Source organism: Sciurus carolinensis, chromosome 4 (genome assembly GCF_902686445.1).
Source record: "Sciurus carolinensis chromosome 4, mSciCar1.2, whole genome shotgun sequence".
Lineage (NCBI taxonomy): Eukaryota > Metazoa > Chordata > Mammalia > Rodentia > Sciuridae > Sciurus > Sciurus carolinensis.
Genome location: NC_062216.1, coordinates 124,317,041 through 124,336,070, shown reverse-complemented (window position 1 = coordinate 124,336,070; position 19,030 = coordinate 124,317,041). Strand labels below are relative to the sequence as shown.

General features: G+C 42.1%; 1 pseudogene; it reads left to right on the top strand.

The window, feature by feature from the left end:
- The first annotated feature begins 11,981 nt into the window (after window positions 1–11,981).
- LOC124982932 (nuclear envelope pore membrane protein POM 121-like) lies at window positions 11,982–18,392 on the top strand (annotated as a pseudogene).
- The last annotated feature ends 638 nt before the right edge of the window (window positions 18,393–19,030 follow it).

The window sequence follows — 19,030 nt, the reverse complement described above, 5'->3', positions numbered from 1 at the left end:
TGTGTTTGTGTACAACCTCCCTCTGCCTTTGTTCTTATATAATGATATTATTGATGGCATTTAGGGCCCACACACATATTCCAGAAAGAACTCCTTCTCTCAAGCTCCTTAACCACATCCTTTCATTATGAGGTGATATTTACCATAAATTTATGATGTGGACCAATCTTTGGAGCCACCACTCAGCCCACTGTCACCATCATCCTCAATAACCACAAACCTGTTCTATGAGGAGAGTTAGGGCTTCAGGCAGCATTGATTCCTCAAGAAGCCTACAGCTCATGGAGGGAGAGAGAATCAAAATAGAATTCATACCAAAATAGAACTCATACCAAGAAGTGCATTGGGGAAAAGACAAAATGATACAACCACTTTGAAAAACATCGTGGCAGATTCTTAAAAAGTTAGATGATTTATGATGTAAACCAGCAATTCCACTCTTCAGTATATACCCCAAAGAGATTGAAGCCTATGTTTGTTTAAAGACTTGCTTAGGAATGTTCATAGCAATATTATCCATACAGCCAAAAAGTGGATATCCATGAACTGGTGAATGGATAGACAAAATATACTAGACCCAATGAATAGCAATGGAATGCTATTCAGTCTTAAAAAGGAATGAAGGACCGGGGTAGTGGCTCAGTGGTAGAGCACTTGCCTAGCACATGTGAGGCACTGAATTTGATCATCAGCACCACATAAAAATAAATAAAATAAAGTTTAATAAAAGAATGAAATTCTGATACATGCTACAGCAAAGGGAAACTTCATGTTTAAATAAAAGTAGGCAGACGCTAAAGGCCATACTTTGTATGATTCCATTAATATAAAATGTACAAAAAAGGCAAATCTACAGAAATAGAAAGCAAATTAGTGGTTACATGGGTCTATGGCAGAGGGATATGTTATGGGGAGAGCAGGGATTGGCTGAAAATGGGCATGAGGGATCTACTGTTTCAAAACTGGATTTTGGTGATGATTGTACCATTCAGTAAACTTTAAAAATATTGAAATGTATGCTTAAAATGGGTGAATTTCATGTTGTGAAAATTATACCTCAACAAAGTTATTTTTTTAAGTGACTAAGAGCCTAACTCCACATATGCTATGGGTCAAGTGAAACAGAGAAAGGTCAATGAAAAGATTTGAATGTGAAGTGGTGTGTGTGTGTGTGTGTGTGTGTGTGTGTGTGTGTGCATGTGTGTGAGTCAGAACTAAGAGTTTATTATATTCCAACTTCTACTAAAATATAAAGTCATCAGATTGTATGATCTTGAGTTAGTAGACAAGTACAGATAGGGAGAAGACCTTCCCAGGGATACCAGAAAAGTCAACTTCAGCTCCAGCCTCTGTGACCCACCCCCTCCACTGACCAGCTGCTTGCTCTCCCTTGGTCAACAGCCTAGGCCTAAGGGTCCTATGGATTCTGAGCCTAACTTGGCTCCTTGATAAAATGCACACACAGCTTTCAGCTAGACTTGCCACGTGGCCCCCTCCATCAGGTGAGGGAGGGTTTGGGAGACAGCAACTATTATTCTGCAGTGGTCTACTACAACTTTCCAAAGCAGAATGATAACAACTATCCATTTCCCTTTGTATCCTCCGCATAATATTTCCTATGGGTATTCTCTCAGCAAAGTTGACAGGAAGTCTTGGGATGTTTGTTGGCTCCCATATACCATCAACATTATAGAAAACATTTCTTAAATGATAACTTTCCATGTATTTAGGAACTAACCAAATACCCCAACCTAACTGTATTTTAACCACCCAAATATCAGGGTTACACATAAATTACTGGAAATTTACTTGTAACAAGTTAAAAAGAAGATCTTTGAGAGTATGAAAACTTCCATCTAAACAGGAACAGGAACAGAGTGGGAATGGACACAATTCCTCTTGCTCTTTCCTATCTCTGTCTTAGGGCCTTGCAATAAAGCAGACTCAAATCAAAGACTTGTTGAATTGATTCATCAAAAGAACCAATAACTACATTATCTTTGTTAAAATCTCAGACTCATATTATCACCAGTCAACTCTGTTTTTAATCAATGATTTATTCATTCATTGAATAAATTAGATGAGGTTCCTTCAAGAGACAATCCTTCTGAGAGGAGACTTGTACCTTCTTCTGATGGTGTTTCACATGTAAATGATTTCTTACATCATTCTAGACCCAAGCAAAAATACCACTGTCCTTATCCTTTCTGCTAAGAAAACAAAGAAGTGGCTCCAGAGACAAACTCTAGAAAATTTTTTCATATAAATATTAGTGACTGTTAAAATGTCTTGGAAAGATCTTAGGACAGTCTTAGCGTCTATAGTCAAATCACAGACTAAGGGGATTACAGGTTAGTCTTGGGTCTCCAGTCTTGTGTTACAAAGACGTGGAGCCCATCCTTTGGGGAAATGCAATCTATACTCTGATAATAATCTCTGTAGGGCCCCAAAATCTGATGGCAACTACTGCATCAAGTTGATGAGGGAATAACACACAATGTGTAGAGACCGGCACACAGAAAATGGTACCCAACAAGTGATTGTGGTGATGGTGGTCATTACTCTTTAAATATGAAAGAAAGAAGTGGAGAGATAGTCAACAATCATTTGAAAGGGTATTCAATCTTATTCATTAGTAATCAGTAATTAGTAAATGCAAATTTGAACCATAATGAGATCTCATTTTTCAGTCACTCCAACACAGTACAAAGCTTCAGAAAAATGTGAGTAATAAGAACACTCATCTGCCGCTAGTAGGAATGTGACTTGATAAGAACAGAGTGAACAGCAGCTTCATATTAACTTGAAAAGTCAAACATCCTTTATGACCCAGCAATTCCACCCTTAAGTATTTATCCCAGAGAGATTTTGCATGTCCCAGGAATCAAAAGCAAAATATAGTACTGTGTCCACAGGACACTGGATAAACAAATGGTGGCATAAAAGAATACTATACAGCAGTAAAAACAAAAGAACAACAACTGTGGGGAACAAATACTGATGGATTTTACAACTCAATGTTGAAGTATAGACACTCCAAGCAGTTTGACTCTTTTAAAAAGGAAGCAAAACTAAACATTACACTTTTAGGGACACATTAAAAAAGCAGTGAAAAGATGTGGAAGAATGAAATTGGGAGGCACACATCAGGGTGTTAAAAGAATCAGTTTTGTCTCATTTCTTTAACTGGGTGGCGGGTTCATGAGTGTTTACTTCTGTAATACATTCTCTTGTATGCATAAATAATTTCTAATAAAAAGTGAAAGTAAATCCTAACCTTTACAAAATGCAGTACTCCAAAGAAAAGATCCATTGACTGATAAATCAACTTAAAGATCTTCAAATTTACTAGTAATCAACTAATTTTTAAAATTTTATTATAAAATTTTAAATGAATCACATTTTCATTAATCAGAGTGGCAGAGATACTTTTGAATGTATGTATTAATACAGTGAGATAAACAGTTATACTCTACTGCCAAAAGCGTAAATTGGAATAACTTTTCTAAAAAACTGCTTAACAATAGATATAAAATGAAGTCTTAAAATTTGTTTCTTTGACTCAGTAACTCCACTTTTAAGAATGCATCCTAACAGTGAACAACCACAAGAATGGGATCCTAATTAGAATAAGTAATACTCCATGTACATATAATACACCAAAAAACACTCTACTGTCATGTATATCTAGAAAGAACAAATAAAAAAAGAATGTATCCTTAAAAAATTATGAGAGCTTTAGCCAAAGATTTAGGTTCAATGCAGTATTATCCCTAAAAACCAAAAATGCAAAACATTTATTCATTCATTCAAGAAGTATTTATTGAGTACCTACTATCTTCCAAGTAGTGTTTTGGGCCCCGTAATACACTGATGAACAAAATTGGCCAAAGTCTCTCTCTCATGGAATTTACATTATTGTGGGAGGAACAGAAAATATACAATAAACTTGGTTAAAAGTAAAGAGGAGTGCAGGTGTGGTGGTACATGCCTCTAATCCTAGTGACTCAGGAGGCTGGGGCAGGAGGATTGCTAGTTCAACCCTCGACTCAGCAACTTAGTGTGGCCCTGAGCAACTGAGGGAGACCCTCTCTCTACATTAAATATAAAAATGGCTGGGGAATGTTGCTCAGTGTTTAAGTTCCCCTGAGTTCAATCCCCATAACAACAACAACAACAAAGAAAAAGTAAAGAGGACATGAGAAAGGAGAAAGTAATAGATGAGATGAGAAAAAGTAAAATCAAAGCAAGAAAACTTCTGTTAGGAAAAATAAGTTCAAGATGTCTGTTGTGGACTGGGTTTGTAGCTCAGAGGTACAGTACCTGCCTAGCATGTGTGAGGCACTGGGTTCAATTCTCAACACCACATATAAACAAATAAAATAAATGTTCATTGACAACTAAAAATGTTTTTTTTTTTAATTTCTATTGGACAACATAATGACTGCAGTTAATAACAATATAGTATATTTTTGAGCATTGCTAAAAGAATAAATTTTCAGTGTTTTCACCACAAATAAGTGACACTCACATGAGATGAAAAAGAAAGAGGGAAAGAGATCAGGAGTGGCAGGAGCCAAGATGGGGAGGAGCAGCTTGCCTCACTATAGAGGTGACACTTGAACAAGGGTTGGAAGGAGGTAGGATATCTGAAAGTGGGTGCTTAGAAATTCGAGGCAAGTGAAACAGCTGGTACAAAGGCCCTGGGGCACCAGCCCAGCTGATGATTAGAGAAAGAAGAGAGAGATCAGCGTGGCTAGAATGCCCTGAGACGGTGAAGGAGGAGATGCAGGGGTGGGAGATGATGCCTGAGAAGGCAAGGGCTGGGAACAAGCCTCAAAGGCCATTGTCAGGACTTGAACATCCTCCCAAAATGGAAAGCATTTGCCGGAGCAGGACACAATGTGACATATTTTTAAAGAATCTAAATGTTCAAATAATATAGGAAATGGATAAATAGCAGGAGCTCAGAAAATATTAGGAGAACAAATAAATATAATGGATTAGTATGCAATCATCAAAAGTTATAACTTTCAAAAATATTCAGTGTTCTCATACCTATTAAATGAAAAAACTCTGGCTAAAAAATTAAATGTAACTAATAGCCTCAATTTTGGATAGCAAACTAGGTCAAGGTAGAAAAAAGACAACAGGAAGAGAAATAGATAAAAACTATAAGGAAATACTATCAAATACAAAATGGTTGTTATGGTTTAGATAGTGAGGTGTCCCCAAAAGCTCATGTATGAGACTTCAGAGGTGAAATGATTGGGTTGTGAGAGTCTTAATTTAATTACTGATATGGATTACCTGGGCAGTAACTGTTGGCAGGTATGGTATAGCTGGAGGAAGTAGGTTATTGGAGGAATTTATATTTTGTCCCTGGTGAGCAGAGCTCTCTCTGCTTTCTGATGCCACATCCTGAGCTGCTTTCCTCTGCCACACCCTTCCGCCATGATGTTCTGCCTCACCTCGGGTCAAGAATTAAGGACTCAACCGTTGATGGACTGAGACCTCTGAAACCATGAGCCCAAATGAAATTTTCCTCCTGTAAATTGTTCTTGTCAGATCTTTTTGGTCACAGCAACCAAAAAAGTTGACTGAAACAATGATTTTAAGTAAGTTGTTAAATTCTGGGTGATTTGTGATAATACTTTGTATGTCTTTGTGTACATGTGAATTTCCCATAATAATAATTGTATGACTTCCCTTTTCAGAACAAAAATAATAAGTTCGATTCTTTAAAAAGCTACCGTGCCCACATGGCATGCTTTATGACTTGGACGGCGAACGTCAGGAAATGTGCCCACCGATCAGAATCATCAGCTGCTCTCTGGGTTCCGGGGACGATGGGAGGTCTTTGGTATTCATTGGCTGCGTTCTGCAGCAGGCAGCCTGCAGGTCATCAGCGTGGTTGTCACCAGTAGTTCAATGAATCCACTGGAATCACTACAGAAGAATCTCTAATGGGATCATGGAAACAATGTGGCTGGTAGAAAACAAATGATTAAAAAGTCATTACATTATCTACACAGGCAGGAGAAGAATTGCCCAATTTAACCACAAAAGTCACTACAAAAGACCAACATAATTACAGTGTAAATGGATACTCAAAATAAGAGAATCATTTGATTTTAATGATACCTTGAGAGAAAATTAGGAGTGCAGTGTAAGTTAGCCAGAATCGCGTAAAACAGCTCATTAGCACCCTCACTGGACTCAACTGACTACGTGCTGGGATGGGAGGCGCCCAATCCCCCTCCTGGAAGCTCCTTGTTAATTTCATTTTGGTGTCTGGGTCTGTTGTCTTCAAGTGCCTGAGGCTCTCTTAAGGCATGCCGGAGGACAGGTTTCCCACGAGACAACATCTCCTTGTAAGTTCCTACAAGGCTCAATTTGTAGCAGGATTTCAGCCTTCCGTAGCCAAGAACATGTTGAACCACCAGAAAAATGTGGTAATTTAGTCCATGAGGCATAGGGAGTGATGAACAACAGCACCCTTTAAGGGAACCAAAAGTGAGATTCCCACTCAGAAATCTGCTTTTCCTCTCTGAAAGAAAGGTTCTGAGTTCACTCTTCCCTGAGGAGCTGAGGGGTGCCCTGGACAACTATATCCTCAAAGTGTCTTTCAAGGTGGCTGCCAAATTACATTGTTGCTCATTTATTTAATCATGTAACTGATAGTCATCAAGTTCCTACCATGTGCCAAGTCTGAAGATGAATGAGGACCTGGATTAATAAGTGACTAGTGCTAGGCATGGTAGCACACCACGATCATTCCAGTGGCCCAGGAGGCCAAGGCAGGAGGATGCAAATTGGAGGCTGGCTTGGGCAATTTGGTGAGACTCTGTCTCAAAATAAAAAAAAGTGCTGGGGATGTAGCTCAGGGGAGAGTGCTTGCTGAACATGTTCAAGGACTGGGGTTCAATTCATGGTACTACAATCTATCCATCCATCAAAGATATAAAAGGCTTAGCCAGATATAGTGGCTCAGGTTACTTGGGAGGCTAAGATAGGAGAATTCCAAGTTTGAGGCCAGCCTGGGAAATTTAACAAGACCCTGTGTCACAAAAATAAAAGTAAAAATAAATAAGAAGGTCTAGAACTGTAGTTCAGTGGTAGAGAGTTTGCCCAGAATGCACAAGGACCTGGGTTGGTCTCAAGCGCTACAAAAAAAAAAAAAAAAAAAAAAAAGTGAATAACTTAGGAGGAAAAGCAGATAATTTGTCAGCATTCTGTGGGATACAAGGGTCCAGAGGGTACTGTGGGCACACAGTGATGAGGCACCTGATTCTGGCCTGAGCCAGGGTGGAAGTGGTTACAGTTGCCGTCTTCAGGAAATACCTCAAGTTAATTTCTAAAGGAGTCACACAGGTGGAGAAAAAGGCTATAAGAGTAGTTTTCACAGTGTCCCACAGAATCATCCCAATGCCACTGGTGTTTATTGTCATTGTTGTGTCCTTTTGTTTTTATGAAAACAGCTTTTTCCTGTAACGATAATGTTGTGCATACTGACCATGAAGTTCTTTGAGGTAATAAGTCTTATGTTCCAAAGGTCTTAATCTGTGTTTCAGCTGCGGGTAGGATCACTTCATGGTTTTCTCAGACAGTCAGGATTTTTAGGGACTGGGGAGGTAGCTCAGCTGGTAGCGTGCTCGCCTCGAAAGCACAAGGCCCTGAGTTTGATCCCCAGTACCAAAAAAAAAAAAAGTTCAAGGATTCTTATAGGTGTGGTTAACTGAAACAGAAAACAATGAAATTTTATATTAAATTCACACTTTTGAATAAAAAGACAATAGAATCTTTTTTTTTTTCTTTTGAAGGGTTAAATCGTGAGTTTTTTATACTAATAGAGATCCAGGAATTTCAAATTTTTCCCAAGCACTTTCCACATCACAGAATTTCTGAAGTGACCAAACTGATAAGAAATAATAGATGAATTAAAACCCAAATTTCACTTTATTAACACCTATTCAAGTCCCTGACACTTCAGTATAGGACTGGTGTGGACTTGGTGGCTTACATTGGACTTGCTGTTCTCTTTTTCTGTCCCCTTCAAAACATAAACATTGTTCAAGTGTGGCTTCTAGAGGAAAGAAATCAACAAAGAGAGCGAGGGAGAGAAAAAGAGAGAGACAGAGATTATAAATTCTACAAAGCAGCTGTACTCTACACACCTAGTTGTTTCCTCAGAAAAGATGTATTAGGGTATTACTAGCTGCTGTAACTAGCAAACCCACACATTTGGAGACATAATTTCATATAAGTTAATTTCACATAGTGACTTAGAGACCAAAGCTTCTGTCATCCTCTGGCTGTCCCTCTAGACTTTGATTTTTGTTTATTATGGTACACAAGTGTTATACGCTATGGTTTAGATGTTGAATATCCCCCAAAGGTGCATGCGGTTAAAGCTTGGCCCCTGGAGTGGTCTGTGGGGAGGTGATTGAACCTTTGGGATGTCTTTAGGTTTTTAGGGGCATACCCTTGGAAGGTAGTTCTTGTGGGACTCCCTGCTAGTTCTCTCAAGTGTTGTTGTAAAAACCCGGGGTGCCCTGCTCACTTCTCTCTGTTCTAATTGGAGATGTAACTGTGTACTCCCACATGTGATCCTGCCCTGATGGTCTACCCTCCACCTTAGGTCAAACGCCTGGGACTTCCTTATCTCAGACATTGAATCTCCAAAATGTGATTTAGATAAACTTTTTCTCTTTACAAGTTAACTGTCTCAGGTACCTTGTTGTAGTAATACAAAACTGATTGATACAGTATATTAATTTTGATTAGTATTTTAGACAACAGGGACTCTATTATAAAGGTCAGTTGATTAATGAGAGGAGGAAGCATGAGAGAGTGGAAAGGACATAGGCTGAAAGGCACAGATATATTAACCTCTAACATTTACTGGGGGACTACTGAGTGCCAGGTTCTTTTCTAAGAACTTGTATGTATAATCTCCTTCAGGTCCCAATACAACCTATAAAACCACCAAATCTGGGCAGTCTAATTTCAGAGTCTGTGCTCTTAACCACTATAAGTTATTTTTTTTTTTCTCTAAATGATTTTGAACTCGGGCTTTAACCTTTAAAACTTATGTACCCTTACACAAGTTCCTAGATTTCCCAGAATGTATCTCCCAGTTATTAGGATTGAATATTATGAGGCTGATAAGGTCATGATAGGTCCTCAGAAATTTATTCAATAAAATTTTTTCTTTATTCTTTTTCTTTTCTTTTCTTTCTTTTTTTTTTTTTTTGGTGCTGGGGGTCAAGTCCAGGGCCTTGTGTAGAATGGGCAAGCACTACTGGGCTCCACCCTTGATCCAACAAATATCTGTTTAAGCTCTGATAGTATACAAGGCACTCTATTAAACTCTGAGATTACAGGTGGTAAGTAAATCTGAGAAAATTTATATAATTCTGGAGCCTAAGGTATGGTAGGAAGTACAGACATTAACTAAGCAACTAGACAACTAACTAGATCTGAGGAATCACTATATTACAAAAGTCCAAATTGATGGGCCAAATTATAACCTTGCTAAAGATGGGGGTTAGGGGCATAGTTCATAATATGGTTAGGAATCCTATTTTTATTTAAGTCTAGGCTTCAAGGAGAGAAACTAATAAGTATGGATGAAGTCACAACTGTTAATTCTTAAGTGTAGGGACAATTACAGAAACAGCTGGAACCTCTGGTTTACTAGGACAAGCCTCCAGGAGAACTTAGGGCATGAATGGTCTCTGGAAGAAAAATTGATAATGGTATTGAAATTGATGCTTTGTCTTAGGATCTAGATTAAATGTCTAAATTAGAAAGAGAGATCCAGGTGAGTCCCAAATTCCTGGGGAATAGCCTTCAGGTGTGGAGGGTCTTTCTGAGCTAGAAAAAAGATCAAGAATACTGGGAAAAGGAGGGAGTGATAATGTGGGTGTGATAGAGAGAAGCTGCCTCTGAAATGTTCTGCAGTCCTCCCTGGGGGTCCATGGGCATAGAACTCCACCCCCTTCCTCACCCCACCCTCCACCGCATTAGCAATGTAGCCAAGGCCCTTGAGTGTAACCATGATGCCTTGAGTAAAAGGAAGAGTGGCAACTCAGGTTCCAGTGATCCTCCTGATGAGGAGGTCCAAGCCAAAGCCAGAGCCTCCTGCTACCATCCCTGAAATTGTTACCCAAATCTCCAACTGTTCTCAGTCTAGATGGATTGGCCAGGGTTGCTTGAAACAGAAAGAAGACTTACGTGGTGAACATTTTTCTAAAAACTATGATAAGAAGGATCAGATATATCTCCCGAATGGTTTGAGAACACATCTCTTTCTCATTATCAATCAAAAGGTATGAAAGAACCATCTAAACAGAAAATCATGAGCTCTTAAAATAATTATGGCAAACATATTTATCTGGGCCAAAATTAAGGAGGAAGTTCTCCTTACCCCTATTCTTTTCATTCTGGTCTCTTCCCTTCTCTTTCTGAAGAATTCAGCCCTAAAGTCTTGAGTTAGGGCAGACAGAGGGCGGGCTTTCACACTAGCAGAGGGAGGGGAAGGGAACTACTGGGTGTCAGAGCCCAAGTATGATGAGAAGGAATCCATACATGGGGGCACCTTTGAGGGAATGTCAGAGCCCTAGCAGGGTGATGAGTTTGTTCAGATGAAGGTGAACTCAGAGTGGGTTGTCAGGGTCTGAGCAGGGTAAGGCTTGTTCACACGTGAGGACAGCCCAACTCATAGTGCCACCCAAACTGGGTGAGAAGACATCCACATGTGGGGACCCATGTGAAGGGTAGTCAAGGACAGAGCAAGATGCCCATGCTGGGGAGGGGATGGCAGTGGAGAATAAGATCCATTACATATAGGCAAATAGATCAAAATAAGCAATACATTAAAGTTAATGGAAGTTGAGTCTCTGTCAGATAAAGAAGTTACATATATGAACCCTGTGATGTTGGTATCAACCTAGAAGCAGAGTTATGGATGTGAACTTGAGGTTTTCCATATACAAAACAAGACACAGAAATAAACATAGGTGCGTGTGCATGCATATGACTTCTTGGAGAAATGACCGATTCCAACAGGAATAAAAAAAAGATAAGCCTGGAATACCTTCTGTCAGAAAAACAAAGACGTACTTCAAGAGTGATGAGGAAGTGTCAAAAGGACACAGAATTCAACCCAAAAGAGAGCCACTAGCCAAACTAGGGGACAACTGTATTAATCAGGATTCTCTAGAAGAATAGAACTGATTAAAGGATGTGTGCACGTGGGCATTATGCTTTTGTATGTGTGAGGAGAGAGAGGGAGAGAGAGAGAGAGAGAGAGAGAGAGAGAGACTTATTAGATTGGTTTACACAGTCAGAAGCTGGAGACCCTGGGAAATCAGTAGCTGCTCAGTCCAAAAAACCTCAGAGCAAGAGGGATCAATGATGCTACCTTACTCCAAGGCTAAAAGGCCTGTAAGTCACCTGGACCAATCGGAGTTCAAGTTCAAAGACTGAAGAATCTGGAGTCTGCTGTTCCCCTACAATGGCAGCAGCAAAAAAATGCACCAGCTCAAGAATTGAGCTTGTGGATGTGGGGGTCCCCCTTTTTGCTTTTGGTTCCATCCCGACCTCTAGACTCTTGCATGGTGCCATCCACATTTGGGGCAATCTTCTCGTTCAGTTCACTGACCTACATGCCAGTCGCCTATGGAAACCTTCATAAACACACTCAGAAGTGTGCTTTACCAGCTCCCTAGGTATTTCTCAATCCAATCCAGTTGACAAGATGAACCATCACAATGATTAAAGCGTCTCAAGAAAGAATGATAGCAGTGCATGATAGCAATGCATGAGAGCCCACCAAATAAGCAGGAAGGAAGCCATGGCCCATGCAGATTTATTTAATAGATGAATAAAGTGGAAGTTTGACAATAATGGGATATTCACAGTTTCAGTCTACCCCCCCCCCAAATGCTTATTATTACAAGTAACAATGAAACAGGATGTCTCTGGTGGCTGCTGCGGCTGGAAGAGGTAAACGGTGGCGGCCCCCCATAGCTAGCGCCGGGGACCAACCCGGACCGGCCCAGAGCTGCGGGGGCTGGCGGGGGCGGCGCTGCTCCATCTGGTGCTGTACCTGATGCCTTGAAGCAGCGGCGCGGGCCTGGCTGGTCGTGGGGGCTACTGCGGCCTGGTGGGGACTGGGCCAGGAGCCCGGAGGCCCGCGCCTTGCTGTCACTCGCTCCTAGCGCGCGGAGACAGCAAACACTGCTCTCTGGCCCCCTATCAAATCGGCAGTAGATGGAACCCTGCTAGAGCCTCTGACCCTGCTGGAAAGACCCGACCCCGCCGGGCCGCTGCTCAGGGGCAGCTACCTGGGCAAGGCCCGCCCGCTCCAGCTTGCCGCTGTGCAGGAGGGCAGGGACCTGTGGCTGCCGCCTGCCTGCTGGCTGCGCAGCACATCCAGCACGTTTGTCCCTCTCTCCCCACCCCTCTCTTCCAACCCGCCAGGAGGTCTAAGCACAGGGATTGTGGGACTTTATCCAATTGGTTTGTAATACTCCCTTGAAGACTCTATCCAATTCAGCAGGCCCAATATTCCTTTCTGGAGGTACTACCCGCAGTGTGCTGGAATGGTTGTCACAAGAAACTGTGCTCTCTGCTCAGATCTCAAAGATGGGGTGTAGCCCAGTGATTGAGGATTGCCCCTCCTAACGTGTTCTCCAATACCAGAGGGTTTATCAACTTAACACTACCCTCACCATCAAGCAATGTCCCAGACCCATGTGCAAAGGAGACTGTACTGAACACCTTCAAAGAGAGGAAGAAACGGACTGTGGAGGCAGAAGACCAAATATTTGTTGATGGCCAGGAGACTAAGAGAAGGCACTATGAGAGCAGGGAGCCCCTGGTGGCCAATGGAGTCCCAACTTCTTTGTCCCTAAGCCTGGGTCTCTGAAGAGAGATCTCACGGCCCAGAGCTCAGACAACCACTTTAACAAGCTTTCATGCACCTCTTCTGTGAGCTCCCTGATAAGCACGTGCACAGGTGGCATCCCTAGTATAAGAACCCAGAAACCACTCCAGACATGGGAACTCACATAAGAGGGTTTATTAAGCAAACAGTGTCTCCTTGCAGGGTAAGAGAGAAAATGAGAGGAAAAGAGAGAGAGCGTGTGCACAAGAGAGAGTGTGAAAAGCGAGGAGGAGAGAGAAAGAAATTGAGTAGGAGAGAGAAAGCATGAAATGTGAGGAGAAGAGAGAAAATGGCAGGGAGCTATCCTTAAGCAGTCAAATTTCGTGGGTTAACAGGGGACCAATAACAGAGAAGGATACTTGCAAGCTGACTGATGAACCAATAGCTAGCTAGGCTGTTCACAGACTGACAAGAAGTTGGGAGGTGGGGAAATGACTGCAGCGTAAAGGGCGGGGGAGCAGCTTTATATTATATTACATTCCCCTGTTTCTGTTTTTCTAAGAAGATCTTTTATTCTCCAGTTCTTTCCTGCCTTCTCTCTCCTTCCTGCCTACGTGACTAGGCCTGGTTTTGTAGGTGAGATGTGAAAAGTCCATTCTCCCAGGGGCAATCTTCAACTTCCAGACTTCCAGAGGCAGATGGCTTTCATGGACTTCATTTCCTTGATTTAATTGATCCCCTATTTCTACACTAACTGCCTGTCCCCAGTTCTGGCTTCATTCCCCCCTCTAGTTTTAGGAACTCTTTACTGCTGTAGGGAAAGGGGGACAATGACTGCTCTGGTTTCTTCAAGCTGGAAGCAGGCAGCATGGGGCAAGCAGTTTGGAGTTCCCTTTTTAGAAATTGGGTCAATCAAGGGGTTCATCGTAGAAGTCTTATTGGGGAAGAGCGGGTTGTAAAGGCATCTGGGGGTGGGTGCTTCTATGAGAGAAGAACAAAAAGACATGAGTACTGAAATGAGATTAGTACAAGATAAATATTGCAGAATCTGGAACATGCCAATAAATATCATGAAGATGATAGAAGTCAGTAATCCCTCACCAGGGGGTGGAAGAACTGAGAAGTTTTTCCCATAACAAGGTCTAACAAAGGCTGGAGAGGACAAGGCCTTTATTTGGGAACTTTAACATTGTCCAAGTTATCAGGAATGTAAACACAACATTTAGTAGAGATCTCTATATTTCTGTTACTAGCAAACACAGATTAAGCCTACCTGTGTCTGTAGGCCTTAAACTGACTAAAAACTTCTGACTCTAACAGTTTCTCTTGATAGTTATCAGACACATTTGCCTAAGAATCTCTCTTTTGTAGCTTCCAGTCTTTATATTTTGGTTTTAACTGTTTTGCTAGGTGTCCAAAATCATGCTGGTCAAATTGACCTGTTCCTGTCTTGTTAAAGAGTCAGCTAAAGTGCAGGCCATATAGCCCACTTCGTAGAGTGCCTGCCTCTCATGCTGGAGGCCCGGGTTCAAGTCCCCAGCACTGTGGGATTGTGGAAATAACAAACAAAGAGTCAGCTGAATTCCCACAGGGGTCACTCATGGGGAACTTGAGAGCAACTTCTTAACTCCTTAGTGCCATTCGTTAGGCAGGGTCTCCTCGATGAGGTGGCTTCCCTTGGAAGCATCAGGGATGTCTCCCTTTTCCAATGACCCTCCTCTGCAGCAGGTACACTGCTTGGCTTTTTATCCTCTAGTGGTCTCATCAACCTTGCTGATTGGCAGGTCGTGTGACCCAGAGTTTCAAAGCTCCTTAGAGAAGTCCTCTTGTTCCCTGGGTTCAGCCTGACTTTGAGGGCAAGATACTGGTTTTTCTTGGCCTCTGTATTTAATTTCAATCTCTAAGTTTGATCTTAACCATCCAGCAAGCCAGTCTCACCAGTCATAAAGTAAGAGTGCTGGACTTTAATTTCAATGTCTATGACTTTATAGTTATTTACCCCCTTTTATCTAATTGGGGTCTACATTATCTGTCCTACAGGTGATGGCTTACTATTTCAAGTTAATTTATGGTGTTTGCTCTTGAAGCAGTACTTCTGCAAAATATTAATCAGGCAATAGTTAGAGTTTACAAGGAAAATACAAAATAGACACCAACAGTAAAACATTCAGTTTGTGCAATAGCTATCTTGAATTTTGGCTGAGTTATTCATTATATCCCCTGTTTGAGATCACAGTAATCTTTACAACAAACATCAAACTTTTGAACACAGCTTTAAATGAGTTAAAGTCTGGCTTACTTTGGAGCCATTCTAACATGCAGCAGGGTGGGAGGGGAGGCAGAACCTTATCTCAGGTAAGGTGGGGCTCTTTACAAATCTTAAGTGAAGTGTTCTAATTCTGATGTTGATCTTTACTCCTTTCTTAAATGTCATTTTAAAAAGTTTACATATATTGATTCCTGAGTCTATATGAACATTAGTTAACACAATTTAACATTATATCTAAAATATGAATTAAAGAAAGGTGAGAGAGCTTTTAACTTCCCTTTTGTGTGGCAAAGTGGCAAAAAGCTTTCATGCTTCACAATATTAACCTTTAAACAAATCAGGCTCTCACTAACTTTTAGAAATACATTTACATTTAAATTTTTTTAAAATTACCATTACAGACAAATTTGATTTGGAGAATAGCTTGATAGATTTTATGCTTTAAAGACTTATATACCTGGAAAATATGAACACATTTAATATACAAAGAATAATGTTTAAGTATGTTACTCCATGGAATAACTTTGTAAATTAATCAGATGTCTCTAACAAACACGTTTGAGTAATCCCATACATGTCAACTCTAATTCACTCATCTTATTGTAAAAAAAAAACAAGATAACAGACAAGTGTACCAACAGTATTTGCCGTCTCTTTCCTGTTGAAGAAAAGTCCTAGAAAAATTGATGTTAGACATTTTATAAGCATCAACATTTTATTAGTTTGACCACCTAGAGACTTGTGAGTTAATTTTAAAGACATTTTGCTTCTATTAGTTCACCCAATTTAAATTGAACCTTTTTAAATCATGTGAATTAAAAGTATTTGGATACATTTTTAAAATTTTAATTTTATGCACACTTATATTTAACACCAAAGCAAAGGCTGTGTGATGTCTATCTCCATTGCAGTGTAACAGATGTTCAAAAATAACTCTAGAGTTGGATAAAAAGAAGTGATCAAAAATCATTAACCTAGGTATGTAGGATCAAAATTGTGAGCTCAAAAAATATAGCATTTAAGAAAAACAAGAATCCTAGGAGAAAAATTATAATGGACATTAATTATAGCATGAGAGAGTGAGAAAGAGAAGGGCAGAGAGAAGAAGTAAAAGGGAGAGATAAAGTGTTCTGTGTTGCAGCCCAGAAGAAATTTAAAATGGACACTTTTTTTTTTCTTGGGTTTGAGACTTGTCTCTCGTTGTGCCTTCTGGCTTCCTCTATTTACATTTCAATTTAAGCCTTGACTGAGATCTGAAAGGAGTTAACAGGTTCTAGCAGAAACTTGATGCCTAGGGCATTTTAACCCTTTTAGTAATTAATTCAGGTTTGGATGCAGAAAATTGTGAAACATTATCTCCCACTATTTTTGAAGAATGGGGCTGCTATATCACACTCCTTACTGGGACATACCATTGATGGTTGGGCTGGTTACTCCTTCCACACTGGCATATGCGGGACCTTGTGGCAGGAGGACTAGGTGGGCTGGGCAGGGGAATAGAAGCAGAAACAGAGCTGAGTCAAAGTCGGAGGAGGAGGAGGGATTAAGAGGGGGAGAAGAAGCCAAAAGTAAGTGTTTGAGTTTGCAGGAAGTGCCAAGAAGCAAGAAAGAAGAGACTTAAAGATAAGGAATCCCTTTCCGTCTGCCCACTTGCTCACAGAAGCTGTGTGCCATTATGTGGCCATTTTGGATTGATAATCTAAAGGGTACTGTGGCCAGATATCATTAAGTTTTGATGGCTTTAAGCCAGGCGTCAGGTGAAGGGTTCTAAAGTTGTCTAATCCCAGGGGTGAATCTGCCGGAATGGAGGACCCAGATCCCATGGTGGAGACTAATACAGCCAAGTCTGTGGCCATGGCATCCTGAGCCACAGTAGTCGGCTGGAGATGAGAAGGCAGCACATCGATGGTGTCGTCACACAAGCATCAATGTGGGCTAGGCAAAAGCCAAGTGGGTTGAGGACCTGACATCAGGGTTTTCAAGAGCGTGTGCGAGTATAAAGAGGGGCCTCAACCCTGAGGGAGAATCTCCACAATAAAATCATGAACTCACCTGGCAGATGAGACCGACTAGGGGGGCCAGCCGTAGCTATAAAAGTTGTGGCTGGGGGTACCCCCACCCCTCAGCTGCCTTGAGGGCCCTGGACACTCAACGGTCGCTTCTCAGGTCAGCAGAGGAGTGTTTAAGTCGGCCTAGGGGAACCCGCCTAGGGAACTCACCAATCTGAAGTCCGGTGATGGATGCAGAGCAGAGCAGAGCAAAGCGTCTGGGTGAATGGAAGGTGAGGCTGTGTCCAGGGGGCAGTGGGGCGTCAGATGGGGTTCCACTTGCTTAAAAGACAGTGGAAGAGCCCATCCGAGTCACAGCACCAATGTACGAACCCAGAAAACCACGCTGGACAGGGGAACTCACATAAGAGGGTTTATTAAGCAAACAGAGTGTCTCCCTGCAGGGTAAGAGAGAAAATGAGAGGAAAAGAGAGAGAGCGTGCACAAGAGAGTGTGAAAAGCGAGGAGGAGAGAGAAAGAAAGTGAGTAGGAGAGAGAAAGCATGAATGTGAGGGGAAGAAGAGAGAAAATGGCAGGGAGCTATCCTTAAGCAGTCAAATTCCGCGGGTTAACAGGGGACCAATGATGGAGAAGAATACTTGCAAGCTGACTGATGAACCAATAGCTAGCTAGGATGTTCACAGACTGACAAGAAGTTGGGAGGTGGGGAAATGACTGCAGTGTAAAGGGCGAGGGAGCAGCTTTATATTATATTACACCTAGCTCCAGCCGCAACGCAATTACCAGTTCCTATAGTTCCACCGGAGGCATCTCACAGCTGTGGAAGGGGAGTGGTCCCACTTAGTCCCCCCTTCTCTAGCCCAGCTTCCTCCAGTTCCCAGACACCAGAGAGGCCTGCCAAGAAAACAAGAGAAGAGGAACCATGTCAGCATTCCAGTTATTTGACTCCCCTGGTGGCGGACAAGGAGTCCCAGGGAGGGAGGGTTGCTGCACCATCACTCAGAACTCCTGGGCGACTACCTGGCGGCTACAGGCAACAGAAAGGGAAGGTTCCGCCACTGCCCCCCAGGCTCAGGGACCAGCTGACCTCTCCTTGGCCTCCTCAGCTCGGTTATTCTGTTACTGCTGAGGACCTTGACCTGAGAAGAAAACTTCGCTCCAGTAGTTCAACAAGATCTTGGAGGACAATTCCGAGTTTCTCCGAACTCCTTCAGTGTGACCCACCCGCCACTCAGCATCCTTTCACTTTCACCCTGCCTGCGGCGGGCACCACTTCCTCAGCAGCCTCCCCACGAACCACAGGCACCACCCAATCCATTGTTAGGGAGCCTGAAGAAGATGCAGAGTCTCCTGGACCTGTCCCTCCCAGAGTCTGCTGGAGTGGCAACTATGGCCTCTTCACCTCTGAAGACACCCAGCTTTCTGGCCTCTCTTGGCTCTTCATCACCAGGGCCCCTTCCAGGCATCTCTTCAGACTCAAAATCCATAGGCACTTTCTTGGGGCTGGACCCCGCTTCCTCTGACCACTGGAGTGGGCACAGCAGGCAGCAGCCTCTCCTTTGGGCATCCTCAACACCCGTTGCAGCCCCTTCTTTTTCTATTGGTGCTGGATTTAAGACCCCAGGGACTCGACAGCACTGTGGGCCTAAAGGCAGCACACCCACAAGAAATAGCCTCTGTCCCTGTCCCTGTCTCCATACCCCTGCCTTTGCTCAAATCTGGACTTCCGCACCTGCTAGGAAGAGCCTCTGAACCCCCAGTTTCCATAAAGAAAACTAACCCAGATTTCTGGCTTCAGCCACCAGGTGGTGGCAGCAGTCCTGGGGCCTCTCTCTTCAGGAGGAAGCAGTGGCCTCA